Source organism: Aulostomus chinensis, chromosome 24 (assembly GCF_037954235.1).
Source record: "Aulostomus chinensis isolate RoL2024-O1b breed Wild chromosome 24, RoL_Achi_v1.0, whole genome shotgun sequence".
NCBI lineage: Eukaryota > Metazoa > Chordata > Actinopteri > Syngnathiformes > Aulostomidae > Aulostomus > Aulostomus chinensis.
Window position 1 is genome coordinate 12,334,319 of NC_141343.1, and position 23,383 is coordinate 12,357,701.

General features: G+C 40.7%; 1 long non-coding RNA gene across 2 annotated transcripts in view; it reads right to left on the bottom strand.

The window, feature by feature from the left end:
• LOC147238759 (uncharacterized) overlaps positions 1-23,383 on the bottom strand; it is a 65,267-nt gene that overhangs the window by 13,280 nt on the left and 28,604 nt on the right. Inside the window, exons 5-7 of one of the 2 annotated variants that reach the window (XR_015111810.1) lie at positions 6,994-7,098; positions 6,667-6,744; positions 3,535-3,621 (exon numbers count right to left, since the gene is read on the bottom strand). This is a non-coding gene — a long non-coding RNA (uncharacterized LOC147238759). Of the gene's footprint in view, positions 1-3,534; positions 3,622-6,666; positions 6,745-6,993; positions 7,099-23,383 lie in introns of those variants that run through there. The other variant, XR_015111811.1, reaches the window with a different exon arrangement.

A 23,383-nucleotide genomic window follows, 5' to 3' on the forward strand; every position in this document is an offset into this window, starting at 1 on the left:
AAACAACAGAATTCTTGATCAATATGCAATCGATTGTTTCCCAGCTTTTGTTGTCCGACACTAAAATGCAATTCAAACCCATCCACAACTTTTTGAGTTACCCTGCAAATGGAAAAGAACAACGATGGTGTCCCTATGACCTTGACTTTGATCACCAACATCTTTTAAGTTTATCCCCAAATCCAAAAGTTTGGTTGTACCAAATTTGGAGAAATCCCCACAAGGTGTTCTCGCCTTAACGCAACTACGTCAGGTGACAAGGACCCTGGTTATTGACCACCAAAATCTTTTCAATTCATCCTCAAATCCAAGTGGAGTTTTGTGTCAGATTTGTGAAGAAATTCCCTTGAGGATGTCCTCAGATTTTAACTTCATGTGAACGGAAAAGGTGCTGCATGCATGTCAGATGAGAATGACCTTTGACCACTAAGATCTTTTCAGTTCATCCTCCAGTCCCAGTGGGTGCTTCTTCCATATCTGAAGAAATTCCCTCCGGGAGCTCTTGATGAATTATATCAATGAGAATGGGACAGATGTTGCATCCATATGAGACCTTGACCTGGGACCTCCAAAATCCTTTTAGTTCATCCTCAAATCCCAGTGGACATTTTTATGCCAATTTTGCGAAGAAACTTCCTCAAGGACTTCCTTTTACAGCACACATGAAGCATTGCATACAACACCTTTGAGGTGACAATGACCTTGACTTTGAACCACCCAAATCTTGTCAGAGCATCCTAGAGTCCACGTGGATATTTACACCAATTTTGAAGAAACTGAAATTCCCTTTGTGAACACAGAGCATGTCGTGATATTTTCCTGACGACTTCCCCACCCCCCAAGTGGTCCATTGTAAAACTGGTGTAAATACACATTTCATATTGTGCAAAAAAGTGAAGGAAGAAACTCATAACTTGTAACTTTATGAGGATTTTTATTATTTTTTAAACATATTTAGCGGGAGAGGAGGCCCTCATTCATTGCAGAGGTTAGGCAAATGGATAAAAATACGAAGGGGAAAGGTAGAGGAAGCTGCATCTTTGTCTTCGCTCCTAGTATGTTGATTAAAACTCTTCTTTCACTCTACAAATGCACGGGGAATAGAGAAGTCTTCGTGACACAGCTGCAGCTGTCTCCTTCTTTCAGCCCCCGAAACTATGCTACCTTCAATCAAACGGTACAAAAGCAGACAGTAAAAAGGATAAAGTCAGAGATAAAAATCCATTCTCCATTCACTATGCACAGCCTGTAGACGCGGGAGGTGCTTGACTTCAGTTCAAGGATTCTCTGCAGACAGCTTGTGAGTAGTTGCTCCATTTCTCCATCCATAATCCTCATCTTTCTATTAAGAGTCTAACAATTTATTAAGATGAGATGAAACTTTAATGATTCCTGTCGGAAAAATGGGTCGTTGCACTAACAAAAAAGGTAGAGGGACTAGAGAACATACTGAATATTATACTGGGGAAAAAAAGAACGCAGAATATAATCTAACAAATAGAGCACACAATTTAGAATTCAGTGTGACTGCAGCGATAGAAAATTGTTGCAGAAGACAACCGCATTTAAATTGTAAGAACTGGATTTGGTCAAAGTCCTGAAAGCACAAGACTGCGTCAACATGTATTTGTCACAGGGATGGTCAGTGGGACGGTTTCCGTAGCGGTCCCAGTAGTAGGCAACCGTCCCCAAAGGCAAGCGCTATCCTTGAGAAAAATGTAAAAGCTGTGTACTCTGACTGCTGCAACTGTTGTGTCAAATAAATGTAAGTGAACTAATGGAAGGACACAAAACCAACCGCTATTAGATTTGTGTTGTAAAAAAATGCTGCAGAATAGTAGCAACCCGCCCGACAGGAGAGAAACAAGGTTGTTGAATTCTGGCTTGGCTATCACGTGTGGTTCGAGTGGTGAAGGCAGATCTTTGCTGTCTACATCTGCTGTCCATCATTTCTTTAGCTGCTGGACAAGATGTGAAGCTCACCGTCTTTTTGTTCCTGGAGGTCCTTCTGCTGGACAGAGGGCCTCTGAGCAAGGAAGGAGCAGACTGCCTATCGGACACGAAAAAAGGCAAGAGACTGGCAAACCAAAGCCCATTCTTAAAGGAATGTTTTTACGTTTCAAGCTCAAGGCTCTTCCTCAGACATAGAGCTGCCATAAAAACCATTGTGCCTCCACCAGGTAAACAGGAACCTTTACCCATCCATCCGTCCATTTTCTATACCACTTATCTGTTAAGGGTTGCGGGAGGGAGGAGCCTATCCCAGCTGACATTTGGCGACCCTGAATGGGTTGCCTGTCCGTCACAGGGCCATCAGAAGCAGTTTGGGGCTCAGTATTGTTCAGTATTAGTCATCTTCTAAATGGACTCAGCGGAATGACTTGATGCTTTTGCGCTTGGAATCGTCACATCGAGTCTGCAGGAGGACTGTGTTTATGCGTTCATGCTGGGTTTTCTGATGTTTTAACGCCTCCACAAAACCCAAAGGATGGCGACATTGTGGACATCTCAGGGAATTACTTCAAATTTGCCACGAATGTCCACTGGGACCTCAAGATTAAGTGAGAAGATTTTGGTGGTCAAAGGTTAGATGTAAAGGGCGCCATGACAGGCAAATCTCGCATAGGCATACAATCGCAATGTGGTATTTGCTGTTTATTATTGAAACTTCTGTTAAAACCCATAAATCTGCTCCTGTAATAAATCCAAAGTAGAGATTTGTATGGTCACAAGAGCTGAAAAATGAGTGCAAGTGCAGTAATTTCAAACAATCAGCCTCAATGACACAACCCCACTGCTCGGGCAGTCTCGTTCATCAAAAGCAGTGCACACTCAGTACACTTAGTACTTGTGATTCATCGATGACTTTTCTGTCGGGATGCCAGGGTACAATTTTTGATTGTCTATTAACCTACAAATCATGAATTGATGTACAGGTTCAGTTCAACATACCAATGTAAAGTAAATGTAAACCCTCTCAGCCTCGAAGGAAAGAAAAAAAAAGTGCCTTTGCATTCATTAATCATTCAATGACTGTTTTTCCAGCAAATGTCAACAAAATGCCAGAGTAACAATCAAAGTCGTTGCAAGCACAACTGCAATTACAGTCACGCCTGATAAAGATATGTTCATGAATATTCACGCACGGACAAGCAGCCCAGAAGAACAAATATCCCAGAATGCATGCAGACTTCTTAACTTTCGCGGTACATTATATCATGAGTGGAAACGCTCATACTAAAGAGCAGAAAAATGTTTTTTGAAAAGAAAGTGAGGTGTTCTCTGCGGGTTGCTGAGTCCGTGTTTAAGAAGTAATTTTTGCAGATACATACAGAGGAAGAAATACTGAATATATGTGTACAGAATAATGCAGATGCTTCCATGCAAGGCGCAGGGGGAATGGTTTGATTAATATGAAACAGATGTGAATTCTATACTACGGCCCTGTCAGAAACCAGCTGTGTGTTCCAACAAAGCGATTGCCTGCAAAGTCAATGGGATGGAAATGGTAAGCAGTTCCATGGGAATTCACTGGGGGTGGCGTGGACTGACGTGAAGGCCCGTCTGTGTAAGGAGAAGTTTGATCCGCGGTAGAAAGTTTGCGCATCTGCTGTTATGAATCTATTCATAAAGGTAGAGAGAACAGAGGGAGACGAAGAGGAAGTTGAAGAAAACAATGGAAAAGTTTCAACTGACTGAGCTACAATCGATGAACACAAGTGTTTTTCTTCTTTCATTCAAAAAATATATGGACATGGATGTGCAAATGAAGTTAGAAAATCTTCCAGGGTTTATGTTCGACCCTCATAAATTTAGAGATTTGAATCATGCAAAGAGAAAAATATGTTGGAAATACCTGAAATAGAGTAAGAAAAAAAACACCTAAAAAACAATAACGTGGGGAAAAAAAGCAGCAAACACACAAACTATGCCACGTGAAAAAATTACAAGAAAAAAACATTTAATCCACCCTGTTAAACGCTAACCCGTATCGTCTCAGGAGGTGACTGCGATGCTAAAATAAGAGAAGCTGTTGTAATATTAGCCCTAGCTAGGGTCAAAGAAATAGGCCACCAGATCTGAATCCAGTTCTGTATCAGCTCCAAATTGTAATCCCAGCCTAACTTCTATCATTCTACCAAATTTAATCAAAGTCCATTCAAAGATTTTTGAGTTATCCTGCAAAAAAGATGAGCTAAAGGTTTGCGATCACATCAAGTCCTCGGTGGCAAACCGGACACTGCTAATTTCATTTTTTTCCTGGACTCTAACTGGTCAAGCCTTTATTTGACACTTAAACTAAACTGCAGGAATATAAAATTGAACAGAGGGGAGTGCGTGTAAATAAATGGGGCCCTGCTGTCACTTTAACATCAGCCGCGTAGGCTAACGGTACGTTAGCTAATCTCCTGACAGGCGGGAGCCTTGTGTCATGTCTTCTGAGTGCTATGTGGTTATTTCTCAGTCAAGACATTGTTTCATATAATTACGACAGAGAAACATCAGGTGAAATAGCAGAGGAGCTGACATGCCTCAGCAGTTGCTGTCAGGGAGAGGGGAAACAGGGCGTGGTGTAAATACGTGGAGGAAATTAGACGCTAGCATGCAGTGTCTGGGTGTCCACATTGTAAAAAAGAAAAAAAAAAAAGACCGTAATTAAATGTGAAGGGCAAATAGAAAGAGTTTTTGAGTGTGAAAAATGTTTACTTAATGGAAAGACCTTGCAAAATAAGTTAACCTGTGAAAAATGCTGTTCCTATACGTTCACCATGATACAGAAAATTGCATTAATACATATTCAAAAATTGTTTACTGCTTTACTACAGTGTAAATATAGTCATCATTGCCAGTGCCCTTCGACTATCAGTCAATATCCCTTCAAAACTTTTTAATACCCCGTTTTAGCCTCAGAACAATGATATTTTAATCATTTATTGCATGAAAGTCACAACAGCAATGCCACATTCATGGTTTTTAGTCGTATTAAAATGCAAGAGCTCGTGAGACCTCAGCCCTCAGTAAACAGGGCTTGTGTCTTAGTTTGACGTGTCCGTGAACACAGAATTCATTTCATTGGCTTCCACTGCGATCACATTATCTGACCTCATTGCTCCTTTTGTATCCTCGTCTGAACCTCAGATTGTAGTCTGCTGGTTACTGGACTGACACGAGAAAAAAGAAAAAAAAAAAATCAGCAGGCGGCAGAGTGTTTTCCTGCCGGGCTCGGCATCTCTGGAATCGACTTCCCCGTGTGTGATTAGGGAAGCAAATTCCGTGGAAGCCTTTAAATCCAATCTCACAATTTATCTATTTTTCACTTCCTGGCAGGGGAGTTTTACATTTTCTTCTCCTTGCTATGCCCAGACAGCAATAATGTTGAAACCTGCTGTTGGGAACCAAGGAAGGGCTGCCTCCTGGTTAGTGCAGCGCTACGCTCTCTGTCAGGGCCAGGGTTGAATATATTTCTTGCGCGCACGCGTGTGTGTGTATGTGGTCTGATTATGTTTATATATATAAATATATGTATAATGTAGGTTTTCCCATGCACCTGCTTTATGGCCTGTGAAATAACATAAAATTCATATATTATCTAATAAGCTGTCAGTAATAATACACAATGCAGGCTGCTCATCTATAAAATAAAACTTAAAATAAGAAGAAGCATGAACCCAGTGAAGACAATATTTTGAGTATATGTTGCCATGTAAACCGTGTGTTATGAAGCCCAATAAAGTCAGGCTTGAGTAAACAATAAAAGAACTAAGCCACAGTGAGTGTACTCAGCAGAAATCCAGAGATATTGGCCTGTGTCGCTAGCTCAACCAACATACCTAATGCAACTAGCATTAGCGTACATAACCTAGCCTAGGATTAGCCTACTTAGTCTAGACTAGTGAGAGACTACAGAACCTAGCCTGGCATTAGCCTACATAGTCTAGACTAGTGAGAGCCTACATAATTTAGCCTAGCATTAGTCTACATGGTCTAGACTAGTGAGAGACTACGTAACCTATCCTGGCATTAGCCTACATAGTCTAGACTAGTGAGAGACTACATAACCTAGCCTGGCATTAGCCTACATAGTCTAGACTAGTGAGAGACTACATAACCTAGCCTAGCATTAGCCTACTCAGTCTAGACTAGTGAGAGACGACATAACTTAGCATTAGCCTACATAGTCTAGCCTAGCATGAGCTTACATAGTCTAGACTTGTGAGAGACTACATAGATTTAGAGATGAATTTTAAAGGAATATTATTAAAGCAGCTCATGCAAACAACTTAAAATATTGACCTATTTTAGAATATAATCAATAAATGGATCATTGCCATCACCGGCACATTTTTACTTACTCTTTGGCTGTTGTCAGAGAGGTCATTATTCTACTTTGTGTCTATTTATGAGCATCTGGTGGACTGTGGTTTTGAACTGGCGTATGCAACTGTAGTGAGCAAAATATTAGGGACACCTCTCACTGTCATGGAATCCAGTTCAGGACGACTGCAAACTAAAGTCTTATAATAATCACAATAAAGATGTCATTAAATTAATAAAACTGATGACTATTGTCTTCTGAATTAAGTGTATCTGCAGGAGGTAGCCACATATAGTCACACCTAAGATTGCATACAGTAACAGTTAGCTGGTAACTGTTGCTATGGTTACCTCACCATCTTTGCAGAATGATTTCGAGCGGCACTTTAGGTATTGACCAGAACTTTACGGTGTCATCAGGGTCATCTGCTGGACAATCAGGAACAAGCAATTTGTAGTTTCACCAGCGAATATGTTGAGAGTGAGAAATGGTCCACAAGTGACTGATGAACTGGTGTGAATAAAGGATATTTATACGGTTTGAAAAAGGGGAAATTGTATCTTAGCGTTAGCCACAAACACCTTGAAAAAGCAGCAAAAACATGGTAAAAAGCTAAATTTAGGGAAAAGAATTGGAGAAGTTGGTATGTGAAAAAAACAAAAGCTTGTACGACTTACTTGATGCAGGAATAAAAAAAAGGCTCTGCTGCATAAAGGTGTAGTTTGTCTCTGTGCTTCAGGATTGGATGCTTCTTGACGCCTTTCTCTCACAACAACTCTACCCTGAAAGAGTGTAAACAGAGAGAGATGTGACATTTTCAACTGTATTACTGCATAATTACTTTCAGTTGGGCGCTCAAAGCCACCGTCTCATCTTTGAGGCTCGGCCATTTTATCTTCGGTCTCTCACGTTTTGATGTGGTATCACAACCGGCGTGTTCAGATGTGAGCAGGCAGATAAATGCCTCCCGAGCTGAGCAGCCGTTTGTCAAAGCAATTTATGTTTCGTTAGGAGGCTTCTTCTCCTCTTACACAACACTGATTCGACATATTAAACGGATTCTGTCAAGAGCCGCTCTTTGACATTGTTTAGGAGATTCTCTTTGTACGTCATGTGAATATTTCCCCATTCTTGCTTTGGGTAAAAATGTATAAAACAACTCATCTCTGATGTATGGAGTCCTGGGGAGGCCAAAAACAGAGAAACAGTGATAGAGAAAGAGAGAGATTGACAGAGAAAAAAAAAGACAAATTTATTTTGTTGTGCCCTCAGTTTCATTATTCATGGCCACCAAATATGACTAATTAAACTGACTGAATTTGAAATAATCTTTTTCCTCCATTTAGTTGAAATCATTTAATTATGTCTAATTATATCCAGTGGACTCAAAATAACTAAACTGAGGGACAAGTTATTCTCGCGACCTCAGCCGTTCCATACCAAAACAAAACTACAATATCAAAAAAGAAAACGAATGACAGTCATGACATTAACTGATGACTAATTGTTAACTCATTTTTTAAAATCTGTGACCACAACATGGGACGATGAGGGAACAAGTTGTGTCTTGTCACCATGTAACGTCTCAATTGTGCGCAGAGAGAGAAAAAAAACAACAACATTTTGAAGCCAGGAGATTCAACTTGTTCCCTCATTTTAATGATTTCAGTTTAGTTACAACAACTAAACAATATCTAGTGGTCTTAGTATAACTACATTCAGGGAACAAGCTGTAATTAATGATAATCATAAAACAGATTTTTAGCCACAAGATATAACTTGATATATAAAATAACAAAACTGAGGGAACAAGTTATACCTTGTGGCCTCAAAATATTTGTTTTAAAGGTAGTTTTTCTAAGTTGTTGCAAGTTGCCTTGAGAAAAAAAATGGTTTTGTCTCTATGGCCACACCAGGACTCTGTACCAAAACAAAAGTACAATGCCCCCCAAAAATTAATGACAATTATGAAATCAAACTCATGATCACAAGATAGTTCTTAAATTAATTTGTAATTTATAAGACATCTGGTTACTGATATCTTGAAGCCTCAAAATGTATATATATATTTTTCCCCCTGTATGGCCGCTCCAGGACTCCATACGAAAACAAAAATACGATACCAAAATATGAAAGTCATAAGAGGAGAGTTTGCCTCCCATGTTTGGCGTGACTTTGGGGAAAATGGAGAACCAGCATGCAGTTAAAGGCGTGATAAAGAGGAAATTATTTCTGTTTGAGACCGGTGACTGCCATTAATGTCTTCCTGCCCTTGTGTGCTAAAGGTAAGCATTAAAGATAAGTGGCTTAGCCTGATTACATTTAATAACTAAGAGGTGTCATAATTAAATTTCCATCAATCACGGTCCTCCGCCTCTAACAAATGTCTGAATCATCTGTATCATTATGCAAATTAATAAGTAATATTCTCTGAATAAATTGGGCTATTAACCAGTGGTACATGCTCTATCTGGTTCAGCTCTGTGGTTTCAATGCGGGGTTCGCCCCGGCGTTCAACACACGCCCATGCGTCTCATGTAATTGTTCGTTGTTTTTTCTTTTGTTTTTTTTTCTTCCCCCCTGAAGAAACGTCGTCCCACTTCAAGCCTGTTGCGTCGGCTTTGCTACGGGTGTCAAACACGACGGAGAGAGAATAACTAACAATGAGTAACATGGTCATTAGCAGCCTTTTCAATGATGATATTTAAAAAAAAAAAAAAAAAAAAAGAGAAAAACTCAACAAAACACCTACAGTGATTACAGCGGAAAAGTTACAACGCTCCTATTAGCGCTGAGAAAGTTTTGACGCCGAGGCTTCAGGAGCATGAAGGAAGGAAGAGAGAAAATAGGGCACCAAAATATCAATATGAGATATGAACGATGGTGGAAGCTCCCTCTCTTTAAAATGCTGGTGGCGGGAGCCACTCAATATTAATCGATTAGAGACACAGTGTCAGTGGGGGAGAGCGCTGATGCGCACTAAGAATGCTCTTCATTGAGTTGCTCTTGTTTTTCTAACCCGCTGAATTACTTCTTTTGTCTAGAAGGCAATTTATTTCAGGGATAAAACAGCCTGTGGTTAATCCAGGATCCGGCGGCAGCTTTTGTTTTTGTTGTGATTTTTTATTTATTTTTGTGTTCTTATGCATGGGGTGTGAATTAAGGTAAAGCCCGACCCTGATTTGTTCAACCAAACCCCGTACAAAAGTCTGTGAAAGACAATGAGACGTCCTCGGTATCTTGACTCTTACTGTAGATTCGTCTCAGGAGCGGCTCCCCTTACCGCTCCCTCATTGTTTCTCTGTTTCAAGGCCTCCCTCAAAAAAAGCTGCTCTATTCAAACCGCTTCGACATGAGAAATCCCCGAGCCGACAAGCAGAGTCAGCGGAGGAGGGACGGGCTGGCTCGACCCAGCATGGAGCCTTCTTGAAGAACTTTGCGTGTCTTTCTTTGATTAGCGCTGGATGTTAACATTTACCTGTGGCCACAAGCTGAAGCTCCGACCTGCTCTCCACTTAGCCACCATCATACCGCAACTACCATTAACATATTTTATGTCTTGAACACATCAAATACAAAGATGTGAAGACAAGAAATAGTAACGAGTTGTGAGTCTGGATTTCTTCCAGCTCTTTTATTATATTTTATGTAACATGCACTGGTGACCTGTCCAGGGTGAACCCTGCCTCTTGCTCGAAAGCTGCTGGAATAGGCTCCAGACCCCCCCCACCCCCCGCGACCCTTAACAGGATAAGCGGTAGAAAATGGATGGATGGAGTGTAGTTGTCTGTATCAGTATTCTTATTCATGTCACACACAGTTCAACGTCACCAACACTGGTTCCTTCTGGAAGTTGCAGTAGCTGAAGCTACCACTGCATGCTATGGCTAAGTGCAGTACACACAGCAGCACTCTGTTGTGTGTCAGACTAAATGTCTCTAAAATCATTAGTAGAGAGCTAATTTTAATTACTTTAATTAAGGTGTGAAAATGAAACACACACACTGATACACTTAAATACTTATTGAGAATACATGAATAGTAGCAGCTAACGTTAGCAGCCATTCCTTAATTTTGCATTTTGCATTCTGGCTCACAAGCTAGTCATGATTAGCATAGCATACTAATTAATCTGTTACGAGCTCGGTTCAACTTTAGTTTTCTTAGTCCAACAATGTCACTCTGGTTAAAAAAAAAAAGAAAAAGAAAGAAAGAGAACATTAGCATCACACGGGCATGTTAGCATGGTGGTCATTAATGGCATTGTTTTACTTTTACAAGTGCTTCTATGCCTCAAGCAAGCTAAACCTTAACTCTACTGTGACTTCATGTGACATCATAATCTTCTAGGTGAATGAAGTTATTTCCATCCACCTCTTTTCATGCACTTTTTCAATTTGTGCATGAAAATACCAGAGTGGAAACACTCTCTGTTTTCAGTCAGGGAAAGGAGGGAGAAGGAAAGTGCCACCTACTGCTTATCAATATATTTACACAACAGAATTGGACAGAAATGAACATTATTGTGTTTGTTTTTTGGCTTGTTTTTTTTTTTTTTTTTTGCAGAATTTCCCCAAATACAAAAAAGAAGATAAATTAGGATATAAACCAGACTAGTTAACAATAAAATGAATCGCTGCCCAAAGTTGTTGAACCAGAGCTTCCGCTATTAAAAAGACCAGCGTTGTTTCTGTGGTGTGTTAACAAAAGCCTTTCTTTAAAAAAAACAAAACAACTTTATTTTGAACAACATAAGAGATACAAATTAAAATTTGAAATAATGTAAACAATACTCTAATGTGAGTTTTCCTCGTAAACAAACACCCAAATAAATCCGAAATGAAATAGGAAGAAGCAAATGTGTCCTTCTCAGACTTAAAATTAATAATAGATACAAACACCCCCCCCAAAAGAACAGCAACTCTTCCGGCCATCGGTATGTGGTGTTAAGAGGTTGCTGTCATTTTTTTCTATTTAGGAATTGGGGTTTAATACCATTTAATCTGTGGTTTTACAGTCAGTGTTAGTCTAAATTAACATTGTGGATATACAGCTTTTTTGGAATGTAAATTTATGTCTTTTAATGTTTGTGGAAGCAGGTGAGATTTAATCAAGTGGCAACTGTCATTTTTAAAGAAAATACTTTAAAAACAAATTCCCAGAATTCAACAGGAAAACAAAAGATTGCTGAGCTAACGAAACTAGACTAAGGGGAGGGGGTCAGACGGAAGTGTCACCCCCAGATTTTTGTCTTGCAGGAACCACACAGAGTTTAACCGTCTTGTCTTCCGCCGTCTGTACAATCAGTCGCTCTTGCCAAAGTAAAGAATCACAGATTTCACATGAAAGGAGAAACTTTCACACCTTCCACCTGCTTCCTTCCTCTCTCCGGCTCACTAACCCGTCATCATCTCTCCTGATTGCGCTCGTGCCATCTGCTACATAAATTGATCAAAAAGCTTGGGAATGTTCGTCGACGTTTGCTTGATTGAATTTGGGACAGCCGGCTCCTTAATATTTTTCACCCCTAGCGTTCTGCACCCCTTCTCATCTGCAACACCGCCCTTCTGGGTTTTTTTTTTTCCATTGTCACTCTCTTTTATATCCCCTCTCCATTTTAGCACCTACACCGCCAATAATATCCCAGACATGCCTACCTGTACAGGAAAAAAAATAAAGGCAATGGCAGAATGACATGAAAGAAAAGTTCAATACTTTAGTCAAATGTTATTATTTCCTGTCTTAAAGACATGTGCCACATTTCTAGCAGCTTTCCCGTGGAGTCTAATAGACACAGGGACCGCCTTCTGGCTACTTCAAATGTCGGTAAAAGACCCCAAATCAAGTCATATCTGGGACAACTAGACATTTGTGTTTTCTTCCCTAACAGCGTGTTGTTGCATGTGTGTGTTTGTGAGAGTTTGCAACAATCAGGCTTTGTTAAACTATTGTTTATCTGTCAGAAAACCCATCTGAGAGCAGCCACGTAGCGCAAGTCTCTGATATCAAACAGCAGTCTAGCATCAACAGAATCTCAGATCCTGCACAACGACGGCTGGTGGAGAGGCAGCTATAGACGCGGGGAGTCAAATATACTGCCTGTATATATATTTACTTTCTTCACCACTGTCCTGCATGGCATCAGAATGATTTCATACCCAGTGTATCCATAAAAATGACAGGTTTGGAAAGTCAAGTATGTTCCGACTTCCAACCTAAAACCCCAAAGTTTCTCCAAGTGCACGCAAACAACAAAACATGGCTGCGGTCTTTCTGAGATCCCACGTAGGATCTAAGACTTTAGGTGGAGTCCCAGTGTCCTTTGTTTCAAGTAGGAGGATGGGAAAGTTCCACTTACGAGTTATGTGGAATGCAGCAATACATCTTCCACCGGAAAGCTAAGTGCTAGTTAGCATTGCTGCAATGAATGCTAGCAGTTGTACGCTGTTGTCGAAAACGGTCTTTTACCTGCATTAATAGAACTAGGGCTGTGGTAAATATTCGCAGTGTAAAAACTTGAAGAAAAGTGATGATACTTGAGACTTCTTGCCCACTACGACTGTTGAATGCAGCTAAGCTAACTAGCAGTTAGCTGTCTTGTAGGAGTCTGAAGCTAAGTGCAGAGAGGGTAGAAGGATATTTTTCTTTTTTTCTGGCTCATACAATGACAATCTCTAGCTCCATTCTATACCACATAGAACTGCTCGGTTTCTCAACTTGGCTCCTGCCCCACTGCTAGCATTATTTGCAGCTATGCTAGCTAGCAGCGCAATGGTAACTAAAGTTGCTTGTCTGGTTCTGAAAACAATGGCAAATAAGCGTATTTCCCCAAAACTTGGTGTGTCCCTTTAAAGGAACATCAGGGCAATGGTGTAGAAGGTACCCGGACCTCTTCATGGATAGTGGACAAGCCCCTCCCCCCCCCCCCCAATATATCGTTTCCCCTCCCTACTGTCCTTCCTCTATCTTTCCTTTACCTCACTTTCTCCTCTCCCCATCTCGTTCCTGCTGTCTCCTCTGATAAATCTCTCACCCAGCGCTTTTCGCCTCCTCTGTCTCTCCCCATCTCTCTTCTCCTTCCCCTCTTGTCCACTCCTGTCTTGTATCTATTGCTTTATCACCCTCTTTCCTTTCCCCCTGGCTTTGTCTCATCTCTTCCTTTCCCTTTCTTTCTTTTTTCCTTCTCTTCCCATTTGACATCCTCATGACTTTCTCCCTCTCTCTCTCTCGTCGAGTTTCCGCCTGCAGGACTATTCCGTAGATTAAGTTCAGCGGTGGCGGCAGTGTTGCTGATTCAGCCATATTCTTTCAAATGACCCAAATCCTCGCTGTGGAGAAACCTCATACACACACTGATTGCATTTTTCCTCCTGCCTGTCTTCGTCTTTTCATGTGCGCACAGATACACACTTCTTATTGATCTCTGAGAGTTAGCCTCTTCTCTTTTTTTTTGTGGACGACCCTCATTCCGTTTCTAAGCCTCGTGTGTGTGTTTGCTCTCGACACAGTAGGTGTATCAATAATGGTAGCAAACCTGCCGGCTTATTTCTGGACTAGTTTTGTTTTTTTCCCCCCTCCCAGTATTCAATCTTCTTTTGTTTCTCCTGATCCCAGTCGAGCCGGGATGCCATGCTCATGGAGATAAGGCCGTTTTTGTTTTGTTTTGGTTTTTTTTTTTCCCAGCAGTTTTTCCTCTTCAGCTACAGCGTCAAAGCTTCTTGATAAAATAATAATAATAATAAAAAAAAGTCTTCACATTCATGTCTACAAATGAGTTTTGAAGGCCGCGCGTTGAATGTCACTGGCAAATTGACGCCCTGACTACATATATTTTTGCTCTCTTTGATATGCCCCATATCTTGCTTTTGTTCTGACAGGAACATGGCATTTTTATTGGCAGGACTTGAAAAGAAACAAACTAAATCAAAATTTGCATACGTTATTTCCCATGATGCTAGACAGCTCAGTGTAGAATAAGCACAAGCAAGTTGTCCTACAAAGTGAAGAAGAGACAAGCGGCAAATTCTGCCTCGCTGATAAAGAATAAGAGGGATTGTCTTGGGCCCTTTAAAGATGAGGGGTGGGGTTTTTTGTAAAGAAAGTTTTGAAATACTCTCTTGTATCAAAAAATAAAATAAAATCAAGAGCTGATTCAGTTTCGATGGAGAGAAACTTACTGTTGGTTCTCTAGCAGTTTCAAGAAATGAAAGAAAAATGACGTTGAAAATTTTGAGGAAAGCCAGAAATGCTTGGGTTGGAGCCTGATTCTGACAAGGATTTAAAGGACACAGTGGACTGTACAAAAAGAGGACACAGCCATCAAGATGCTCCCCACTTTGAAGCCTCAAGTTTGGCTTTGTGAGCAGCTCCATCTTGTATATTTTGCCGGGGTCATGTGGTGCTGGAGAAGAGAGAGATGTCATACGGTAGCCACAAGCTAAACCGCACCCTGATTTACGGTCTATTGTATGTAAATGTGACATTGATTCATAAAGGAGAAGACTTGAATGTAGCAATTTTTGGACCATAAACCAGTGCCGTCGCCCCCTGCTGGCCAGAAAGCTAACTCATCATTATTTTTATGCCTCCAACCTTGCAACAGCCATGTAGGCATTATGTTTTCAGGTACATACTGTATGTGCCACTCTATGTAAGTGGATATCTAAGGGATGCAAAGAGGTACTTTCTTCAAATTTGGCTCAAATGTCCACTGGGACTTGTGGATGAACTGAAAAGATTCAGTTGTCAAGGGTCAAGTTTGCTGTCACCTCAGATGTGTGCAATATCAGCCTCACTCTCATTAACAAAACTATGACAGCAACACCCTGTTGTACTTTCTTCATATTTATATCTATATATTAGTTATAAAGTTCCAGTGGGTCTCCACTGGGATTTTGGCGGTCAAAAGTCACGACATCTGTCCCATTCTCGTTAAAATCTATCCATCCATCCATTTTCTACTGCTTATCCTGTTAAGGGTCATGGGGGGTGGGGGGGTGGGGGGAGCCTATCCCAGCAGCCTTCAGGTGAGAGGCGGGGTTCACCCTGGACAGGTCACCAGTCCATCACAGGGCCAACACATAGAGACAGACAACCATTCACACTCACAGCCACACCTACGGTCAATTTAGAGTATCAATCAGCCTCGTCCTCTCTTGATGTCTTTGGACTGTGGGAGGAAGCTGGAGTACCAGAGAGAACCCACACAGGAACAGGGAGAACATGGAGACTCCACACAGAAAGATCCATGCTGGAGCCGGGGCTTGAACCTGGAACCTTCTTGCTGTGAGGCGACTTTGCTGACCACTGCACCACCTTGCTGCCCCTCGTTAAAATAGTTAAGAAAAACCTTGAAGGGTGTTCTTCACATTTGGCCGAAATGTCCACTAGGAATCACGGATGAACTGAAAATGTTTTGGTGGTCAAACATCAAGGTCACTGACACCTTCATATAAACGCCCTAAATGCCCTGAAGAGAATTTCTTCAAGTTTGGCACAAACGTCCGCTGGGACTCATGGATGACATACAAAGATGTCAGAGTTCATGGTCAAGGTCCCTAAAGCAGGAGCGAATGGCTCAGTCATACAACCGAGCTAAAAGCAACATTTTGTTCAGAGTAAAAAAAAACAATACTCAAAAGCACATGCAAAAGCACTTGAATTTTAAGAGTGCTGTTAATGGCAAAAATGCATCGGGACAAAAAAAAAGAACTGGAGGGGCTACTCAAAGCTGAAAAAATATGTCAGTAATTTGGGTTTTTTGGTCGTCAACAGCTTTGTTAAAACCACTGTTAAAACCTTAATCCATTTGTGATGGAGAACATGCCGTGTTTCAACGTTAACGCATGCATGGAGAACAATATCTTGACGTCACATCAAATGTGAACGTGACATCGGTGTCGTTCTAGTCACTTGCTCTGGCCACTATTTGAAGAAGGTCTTTGACATCAGTTTGCCCAAACCGAACCCCAATGTTTCGACATTCTGAAGATTGTGTTACCAGTGAAGAGTGATTGACAGTGAGAGGACTGTTTGCTCACACCATTATTAAATGGAAGCAAATGTAAAAATAAATAAATAAAAATCATACACGCCCACTGCCGTAGAGACGAACTCAGCAGGGTGTAGAGTAATTAATGACATTTATTGACCTTTATCAACACCAGTCCCAACATTATATAGGATGCCACTCTCGTCCTATCGCCTTTATTGGCTTGTATCTCCTGGAAATGTCAGCAGAGGACAATCGCATTAGGAAAGCATAAATCACAGCTTATGGAAAAGTAATGACCGAATGATATAGATAAACTCTCAGAGGATATTATGACTTTCATACGGTGAAGAAAAATAGTACCAAATGAACCCTCTGACCTTATTTGTGCAAGGAAATACCGAAGAAAATCCTCAAAACTCAATGACATGGAAAAATGCAACTAAAATCAATAGTTCTTATTGAATCTGTACCGCAAGTATTACTAAATAATTGCTAATAAGCAAAACCACATTGCACAGCCATGATTCGGATGGATCGTGACACGGCAGTGGATCAAGGCCAGATCCAGTCAGACCTACTCAGCTCTGCGGATAAACATTCTGCTTTTGACAAATTGGATGGAGATTTTCAATCTATAAACCTATCTCCTGTCTCTCTACCGCTCCACACTCAGTTTCGCCGCCTCACCACTAGATGGCAGGCATGTGATTCCGCATCTCCGCCGTCCTGCCGGCTCCTTCTCCCTCAGCTGAGCCTAATGGCATGTGGCGGCTGGTGCCTGTGAGTAATGCCGCAGGAAAATGCGTTCCATAACCTATTGTTCTTATTGGAAAAGAGGAGGAAAAAGAGGAGAGGGACACAAACAAAACAAACAAGAAAGAGAGATGGTGAAGGAAAGTAAGGGAGGGGAGAGAAACACCAGGACGGAGAGCTGTGGGTGAAGCTTGTGGGGTCCAATGATCTGACAGGAGGGTGGGGAAGGTAACTGAAGCAGAGTATGTTCTGTACTAGTGAAGACAGCTGCACACCACTTTAAAGATGGCTTGCTCATATATATATATATATATATATATATATATATATATATATATATATATATATGTATATGTATATATATATATATGTATATGTATATATATATATATATAATATAAATACTATATATATATGTGTGTGTGTGTGTGTGTGTGTGTGTGCGTGCACATATAAATGATTCTGTTTCGAAACCCGTTGTGATGGATGCCAAGCTTCTTTCACACGTTTAACACCACCCCTCACAGCCGGCACGCTACTGTATCTGCTCCTACTAATTAAATTGTTACACTTGGCTCAATACACAAATCAATGCCCAGATTAAGACTTTTTCCCACTCTTTAATGAGAGCCTCATACCCCAAGAGTGCCTGTGAAAAGGCGAACAAAACAAAGTGCAAACAATAATTTTTCCAATTTGCGTCTAATCTGTGACCTTAGCGTTCAAATTTAAAGGACGTTGCCGGCAAAGACATTTTGTAAGGTTGTTTTCCTTAATTTTTTTTCCTAGTTTCCTGCAAAGCTAATGGGCTAATTAGCCAAAATTAATGACACAGAGCCACAAATATCAGCGACAAATAACCTTAAAAAGTACAAATGAACACAAGCGGATTGGATGTAAAAATAAATCAATTGTTGCAGATGATTCCTTTCCCACGTCGCAGTATTGGACGGAGGGCCTGCAGGAAGCAGGTGGATCAATCAGCATTTAAACTCTGACAGGAGTGGCTGCAGCTCTGAGAGCATCCTTTTTTTTTTTTTAAAGTGATACTTCAGCCAAAAAGTGTATTTTACCTTCCAAGTACTCACGAAAAAGGAAAGTTTGAGCTCACAAAGATTCTTTTTTTGTCACAGCTTCGTCACCTTGGAATGAAGAAATAACCAGCTACGTATATTTAGCTTGAAGCTAACGGTGCTACATCGCCACCAACTATAAACAACAGCAAAACTATCAAAAGTGGCAGTTGTAGTTAAATTTTTTTATTGCTCAAATCAAAGTATTGATGGATTACTTTGCATATGGCAGATTTAAAAAAAAAAAAAAGATACCAAAAAGATGCTCTTCAGAGTTTGTAAGCTGTTTTTTTTTGTATTTGGTGGCTACAGGGGAGCGTTAGCTTCAGGCTAACTATACGTGCCTGGCTCTCTGCATTCTGGAGTGACAAAGAAGTGATGTGCAGAAATCAGATTTGTAGGTACAAAAAACCTATTTGTGAGAACTTGAGAGTTTAATACACCTTTTTAGCTAAGTATGCTTATAAAAGTTAAATGGAGGATGGGGTATTTGCAACACTCAGAGGAACTGCATGTGAACAATAAGACGGTCTAAATCTATGGCCAGACTGACTGTGTGATGCTATGAAATACCTCGGTCTTCTTCTTTTGTGTATAGAACTGTCTGAGAAACTGGAATCAAGCCAGCTGGCGGGTTATTTATTTGCTTGGCATCTATTAAAGCAAATAACTGATAAAACTTCATATGGTTTAGACGTTATGTGCACTTAAAGCTAATAAAAACATCCTCATCAACACCCTCCCACACATGTCAGCACTGCAGAGAAAAAGAGAGAATCTTCTCTTTGCCACACCCAGTGTACAGTAATACCGCACCCCCCATGTTCCCTCCTAACACACGATGTTCTCCCCTTCCACGACTTTATTCCCTAATGTCAGGCGAGATGAAAAGCAACACTTTTGTTAGCTAAAAGAAGTGGAGAGCAGGAGGGGAAGGGGGGGGGGTTGCTGCTATGACTCATGAGCGAAGCTTCATTTCCAGATCGTTATTTCCTACCGAGACGCTTCTGAATAGCTTGAAAAGCGGAGGCAGAAAGCTTGTCTAGCTTTCGTCATCTCCCCACTGCTGTCTGAATAGGGGTTCCCTATTCATTAACAAGCTTCTGACCTTTGGAAGAGAGGGCAGGGGTTTAAAAGTAGTTGTGTTATTATTATTATTATTATTTTTGGGGTCAAACTGGCCACACAGAGAGCAGAGTGCACAGAGAGCACACAGTAAGGGCCCTTTTTTTTTTCAGGATGTAGTGACCAGCGTGTGAGGCAGTCATCGGCTGCAGAGACACCGTGTGCTGAGTTGAGTCTCATTTTACATCAAACAGGGAATGTGGTTTTGGAATTAAAATGGAAAAAAGTAACATTAAAGCTCATTTTAAAGACAAAATCCTTGTTTGTTTTAATGTCCGCAAGGCAGGAAAACAAGCTGCGAATACAACCCGCATTTAAAGCCTATTATACGTTAGCAAAATGGTAGCTGTTACCTGCCTGACCACCTGAAAAATATACAAAATGGAAGTGAATCTCAAAGTTTTTTTTTGTCTGTAAGGAAAGAAAATATTCAGAAATATATCTTTAAAGTATAGTTCTATAATTGAAAGAACAATCAAAAAACAAATGATGAGGAAAACATGTTCATGACTATGGCGCCCCCTCTGGCCAAAAGCTTCATGTCCGCCTATCAAAAATATCTCAATTTCTCCGGTTACACGTGGTTTGTGGTGAGGGAAAGATGGGCGCAACATCTTCAGTTAGCAGGTTTTAAAATGATAAAGTGTAGCGTTGTAAGTCGGTACTATTTGGGATGCCTGCATTATGAGTTAAAAACTTTTTGACATAATCGGACATAGTCACAGTCATAGTACTTCTCGAGCAATTCTGATTGTTCATACCCACAGAAGTGGGGGGAATTGGCGAGTACATATTTCCACCAAACTCAATGTAAAAAGAAGTGACATTTTCGCAGTGTAACACAGATCTTGCTTTAAATGTAACCAGACCTTCCTTTGGCCACGCTACACCTGTCCCACCAATGTGGGGGAATTCGGCTCCATACTTTTTGAAGAAATACTGCTAAAAGATGATGAATGTTGAAAATATTGCCATTAAAAATGCATTGCTCTGTCATGACTGGACCTCACTTGCGAGACCCCCCCCCCCCCCCCCTGCCCCCAGGTACCAATCAAACACTGATTAGCTCGTGTGCTTAATTATCCTAAAGTAAAAAATATGATTTGGCAATAACAGTGCTGAAATACCATTGATGTGGAAAAAATACTACCCACAGCAGCTTAAAGGCACTGTCACACTGCTGGATTTATTGTCTCTCACTGCTTTTGAGTGCTTTAGATATTTCCGAATGGCTTTTTCCATTTATATGTGCATAATCTTTTGTCCCTGCCTCTTCTTTTTACATTTTATCTTTCACTCACTAGACCTGTCATCTCCACATCCACTTAAAGCATGTTTCTAGTCAAAGGCAATCAGACAAAACATATGGAAAAATTAATCAACAGTCGCCCACAATGCATCCATCTGCACTCCCTTCTCTTTTGTAACACTCTTTTTTTTTTATTTTTTATTGCCCTTCCTCATTTTGTCTCCCTATCTCTTTGTCTTGTTATCACCCGTGGGAGTGTGTAACTGCCGAAGACAGATGTGAGCATCTACAGTTCCTGCCTGTGCGATTGTGTAGCGACAAATGCGCCATCGTTGCCTTGCTACACGTGATGGATACATAACCAGGCAGCACATTTTCTCAACGACCTGTATGTGGCTTCTAGCGCATGTAAATATGTATATATGTCACACTAAGGTAGCCATGTTTATCTGCATATCTTTTTTTTCCCCGTGATGTGATGATATGTGGAGGAAATGCGGCGCGTTTGTTTGTCAGATTCCGGTTAACGTAATGGATCCATACATCGGGAGCGGCGCTGAAGTTAGGTAGTAGTCGTAGGAGGAATATTAGTAACAGCAAGGGTGTCATTCTGGATATTCACAGCAGCTTGGGATGTAATCTGGTGTGGGGAGGGTATAATGCTTGAGGAAAAAGAAAGAAGGGAAGTTAAAGGAGAAGGATGTATGGCAAAGAAGTGTAAGAAAAGAGAAGAGACAGATCTGCTGTGGTAAGGAGGACTGCCAATCGTCTTGGCAGACTTATTGCAGCATTTGTGTCTAACTTAACCACCTCTCTGTTTGGGCTGCCATCAGCTAACGTGTCCAGCATAGAAATTCATGGAGTCAAAGTGCTACTGCTGAGTGGAAACCCCTCCAGCCCTGTCTGCACCATCACTTCTATTTAAATTCTAATCCAGTTCATGAAGACAGCAAGCAATAAATGAAAGGATTAAAAAAGTTGATAACCATGAACACTTCTGCGTCAATACAGCATAGCAATGACATCATTCACCTGTTGACAGATCTATTTTTAAATATCACTCCGCAGCAGCACAGAGAGCGTTAAGATTCATGTCTGAACAAGGTCTGGGCCTCTCTTACTGGTGTACAAATACACATCTCTATTTTTAGGGTTAATATTCATCGTATTTTATGGAGAAAATACTGTGTTTTTCCCTCTAATGGCCTTTGCAGCCTCTTACGAGCTTTTAGCTTACTTGTTGCAGAAGTGACGGCTAATTGCTGCTAGCTGTTCTAGCTTAGCAGCCTGGAGGAAACATGGATAAACCAGGATAAAAACAGCAATATTAAAACAGCCTCCAAGCCTAGCGAGTGTTGCTGAAAGGAGTCCAGTCCCACGGTGGTTTACAAATTTTCTGATAGTAATATAGCTTTATTTGTTGGTTTAAGCTCCTGTACTACAATTAAACAGGTTAGCACAGCAATGATAGAATTTACCTGTTTAAATTTTCATTTTTAAATATCACTCCGCAGTTGCACAAAGTGGCTGAGCTTCTGTTATTGCTATACAATTTTTTTTTGTTGATGAAACTGCATCATATTTCATGGAGAAAATACTGAATTTTTCCTGTAATGTCCTCCGGCTGAGTGTGCTAAGTGACCACTAACACCAAGATTGAGAAAGTACCCTTTTGCCCCCCCCCAAAAAATTCCAGTTAAACAACAAGGAATCCAGTACTGTGGTGGATTACAGAATTTGGAGATGGTCCAACAACTTTGTTGGTTGCTGTTAGCTGCTGAAAGACGGTTAGCTAACGTGCAGCTAACGTTATAAGCTGAGTCAGCCTGGGGTGCCAGAAAACAAACCCAGCAAGAAAGCCCCTTGATCCGGCCATGTTACGCCTCAACACACCCTGGTTATATATTCTTAAATCTGATTGAAATTATTCTGATGAGAGTATTTAATCATTTACGTGGTTAATATAAAAACTATTTGAAAGATTATGAAACGTTTTCACCGACCCTCTCAATCTCAGAGTTTACTCTTAATCTGAGTGAAGCGTTCAAAAGACATTTTTATTCATATTGGGCGCTAATTCTGATTGTTCTAGTAATATTAGGGTCCGCGAATGCTGGTGTTGAGTGCAGGTCTGCTTTGCATTAGGTGTGATATGATCACCAGACACTGAAGCCGGATGTGACATTTTGCTTAAATCATTCAGGAGTGATGTTTTGTTTCTTTAATTAAAAGACTTCAAGCGTTTGTATGTGATTTTGTCTAACTGATGCTTTTACTTTTAATTACCAGCAAACACTGTGACTGACTATGCTGAATAATTGAGCATCATACCTATTTAAAAATGTGCGCGCGCGCACACACACACACACACACACACACACACACACACACACACACACACAAAGGCGCACGTGTTAATCTGAAGCGACATTGATTTTAATAGCCACTTTAAATGTCTTTATTATTTTAAAGCACTTTACGAGTTGCCCCTGGCGTGGTGGAGTACAATATGAGATTGCACTCAAATAACTGCAACAAAAGCTGGCACTCCCTCTTCATTTTTTAGGTTGCAGAATGGAGGGTGATACGGTTTGACCAGAACTTCCCGTGGATGTATTGTGATGAGGTATAAATGGTCAAAATTAGACAGAAGTGGAATATCTTAACTTTCAGCTCCCGCTGGGATGTTCGCATTGCGTGAAATGGCCACGTTATCAGCTGTTGTCACTTTTAGAATGATGAGGTAAATTCCAGAACAAGTAGGTGCATATTGTCTGTAATTATCATTGATAAACCAGCGCTTAGTTCTGGAAGTCTGGTTGGGTTTATGTACCCAAAAACATGATAGAGAGAATGTGGATAATTAAAATAAT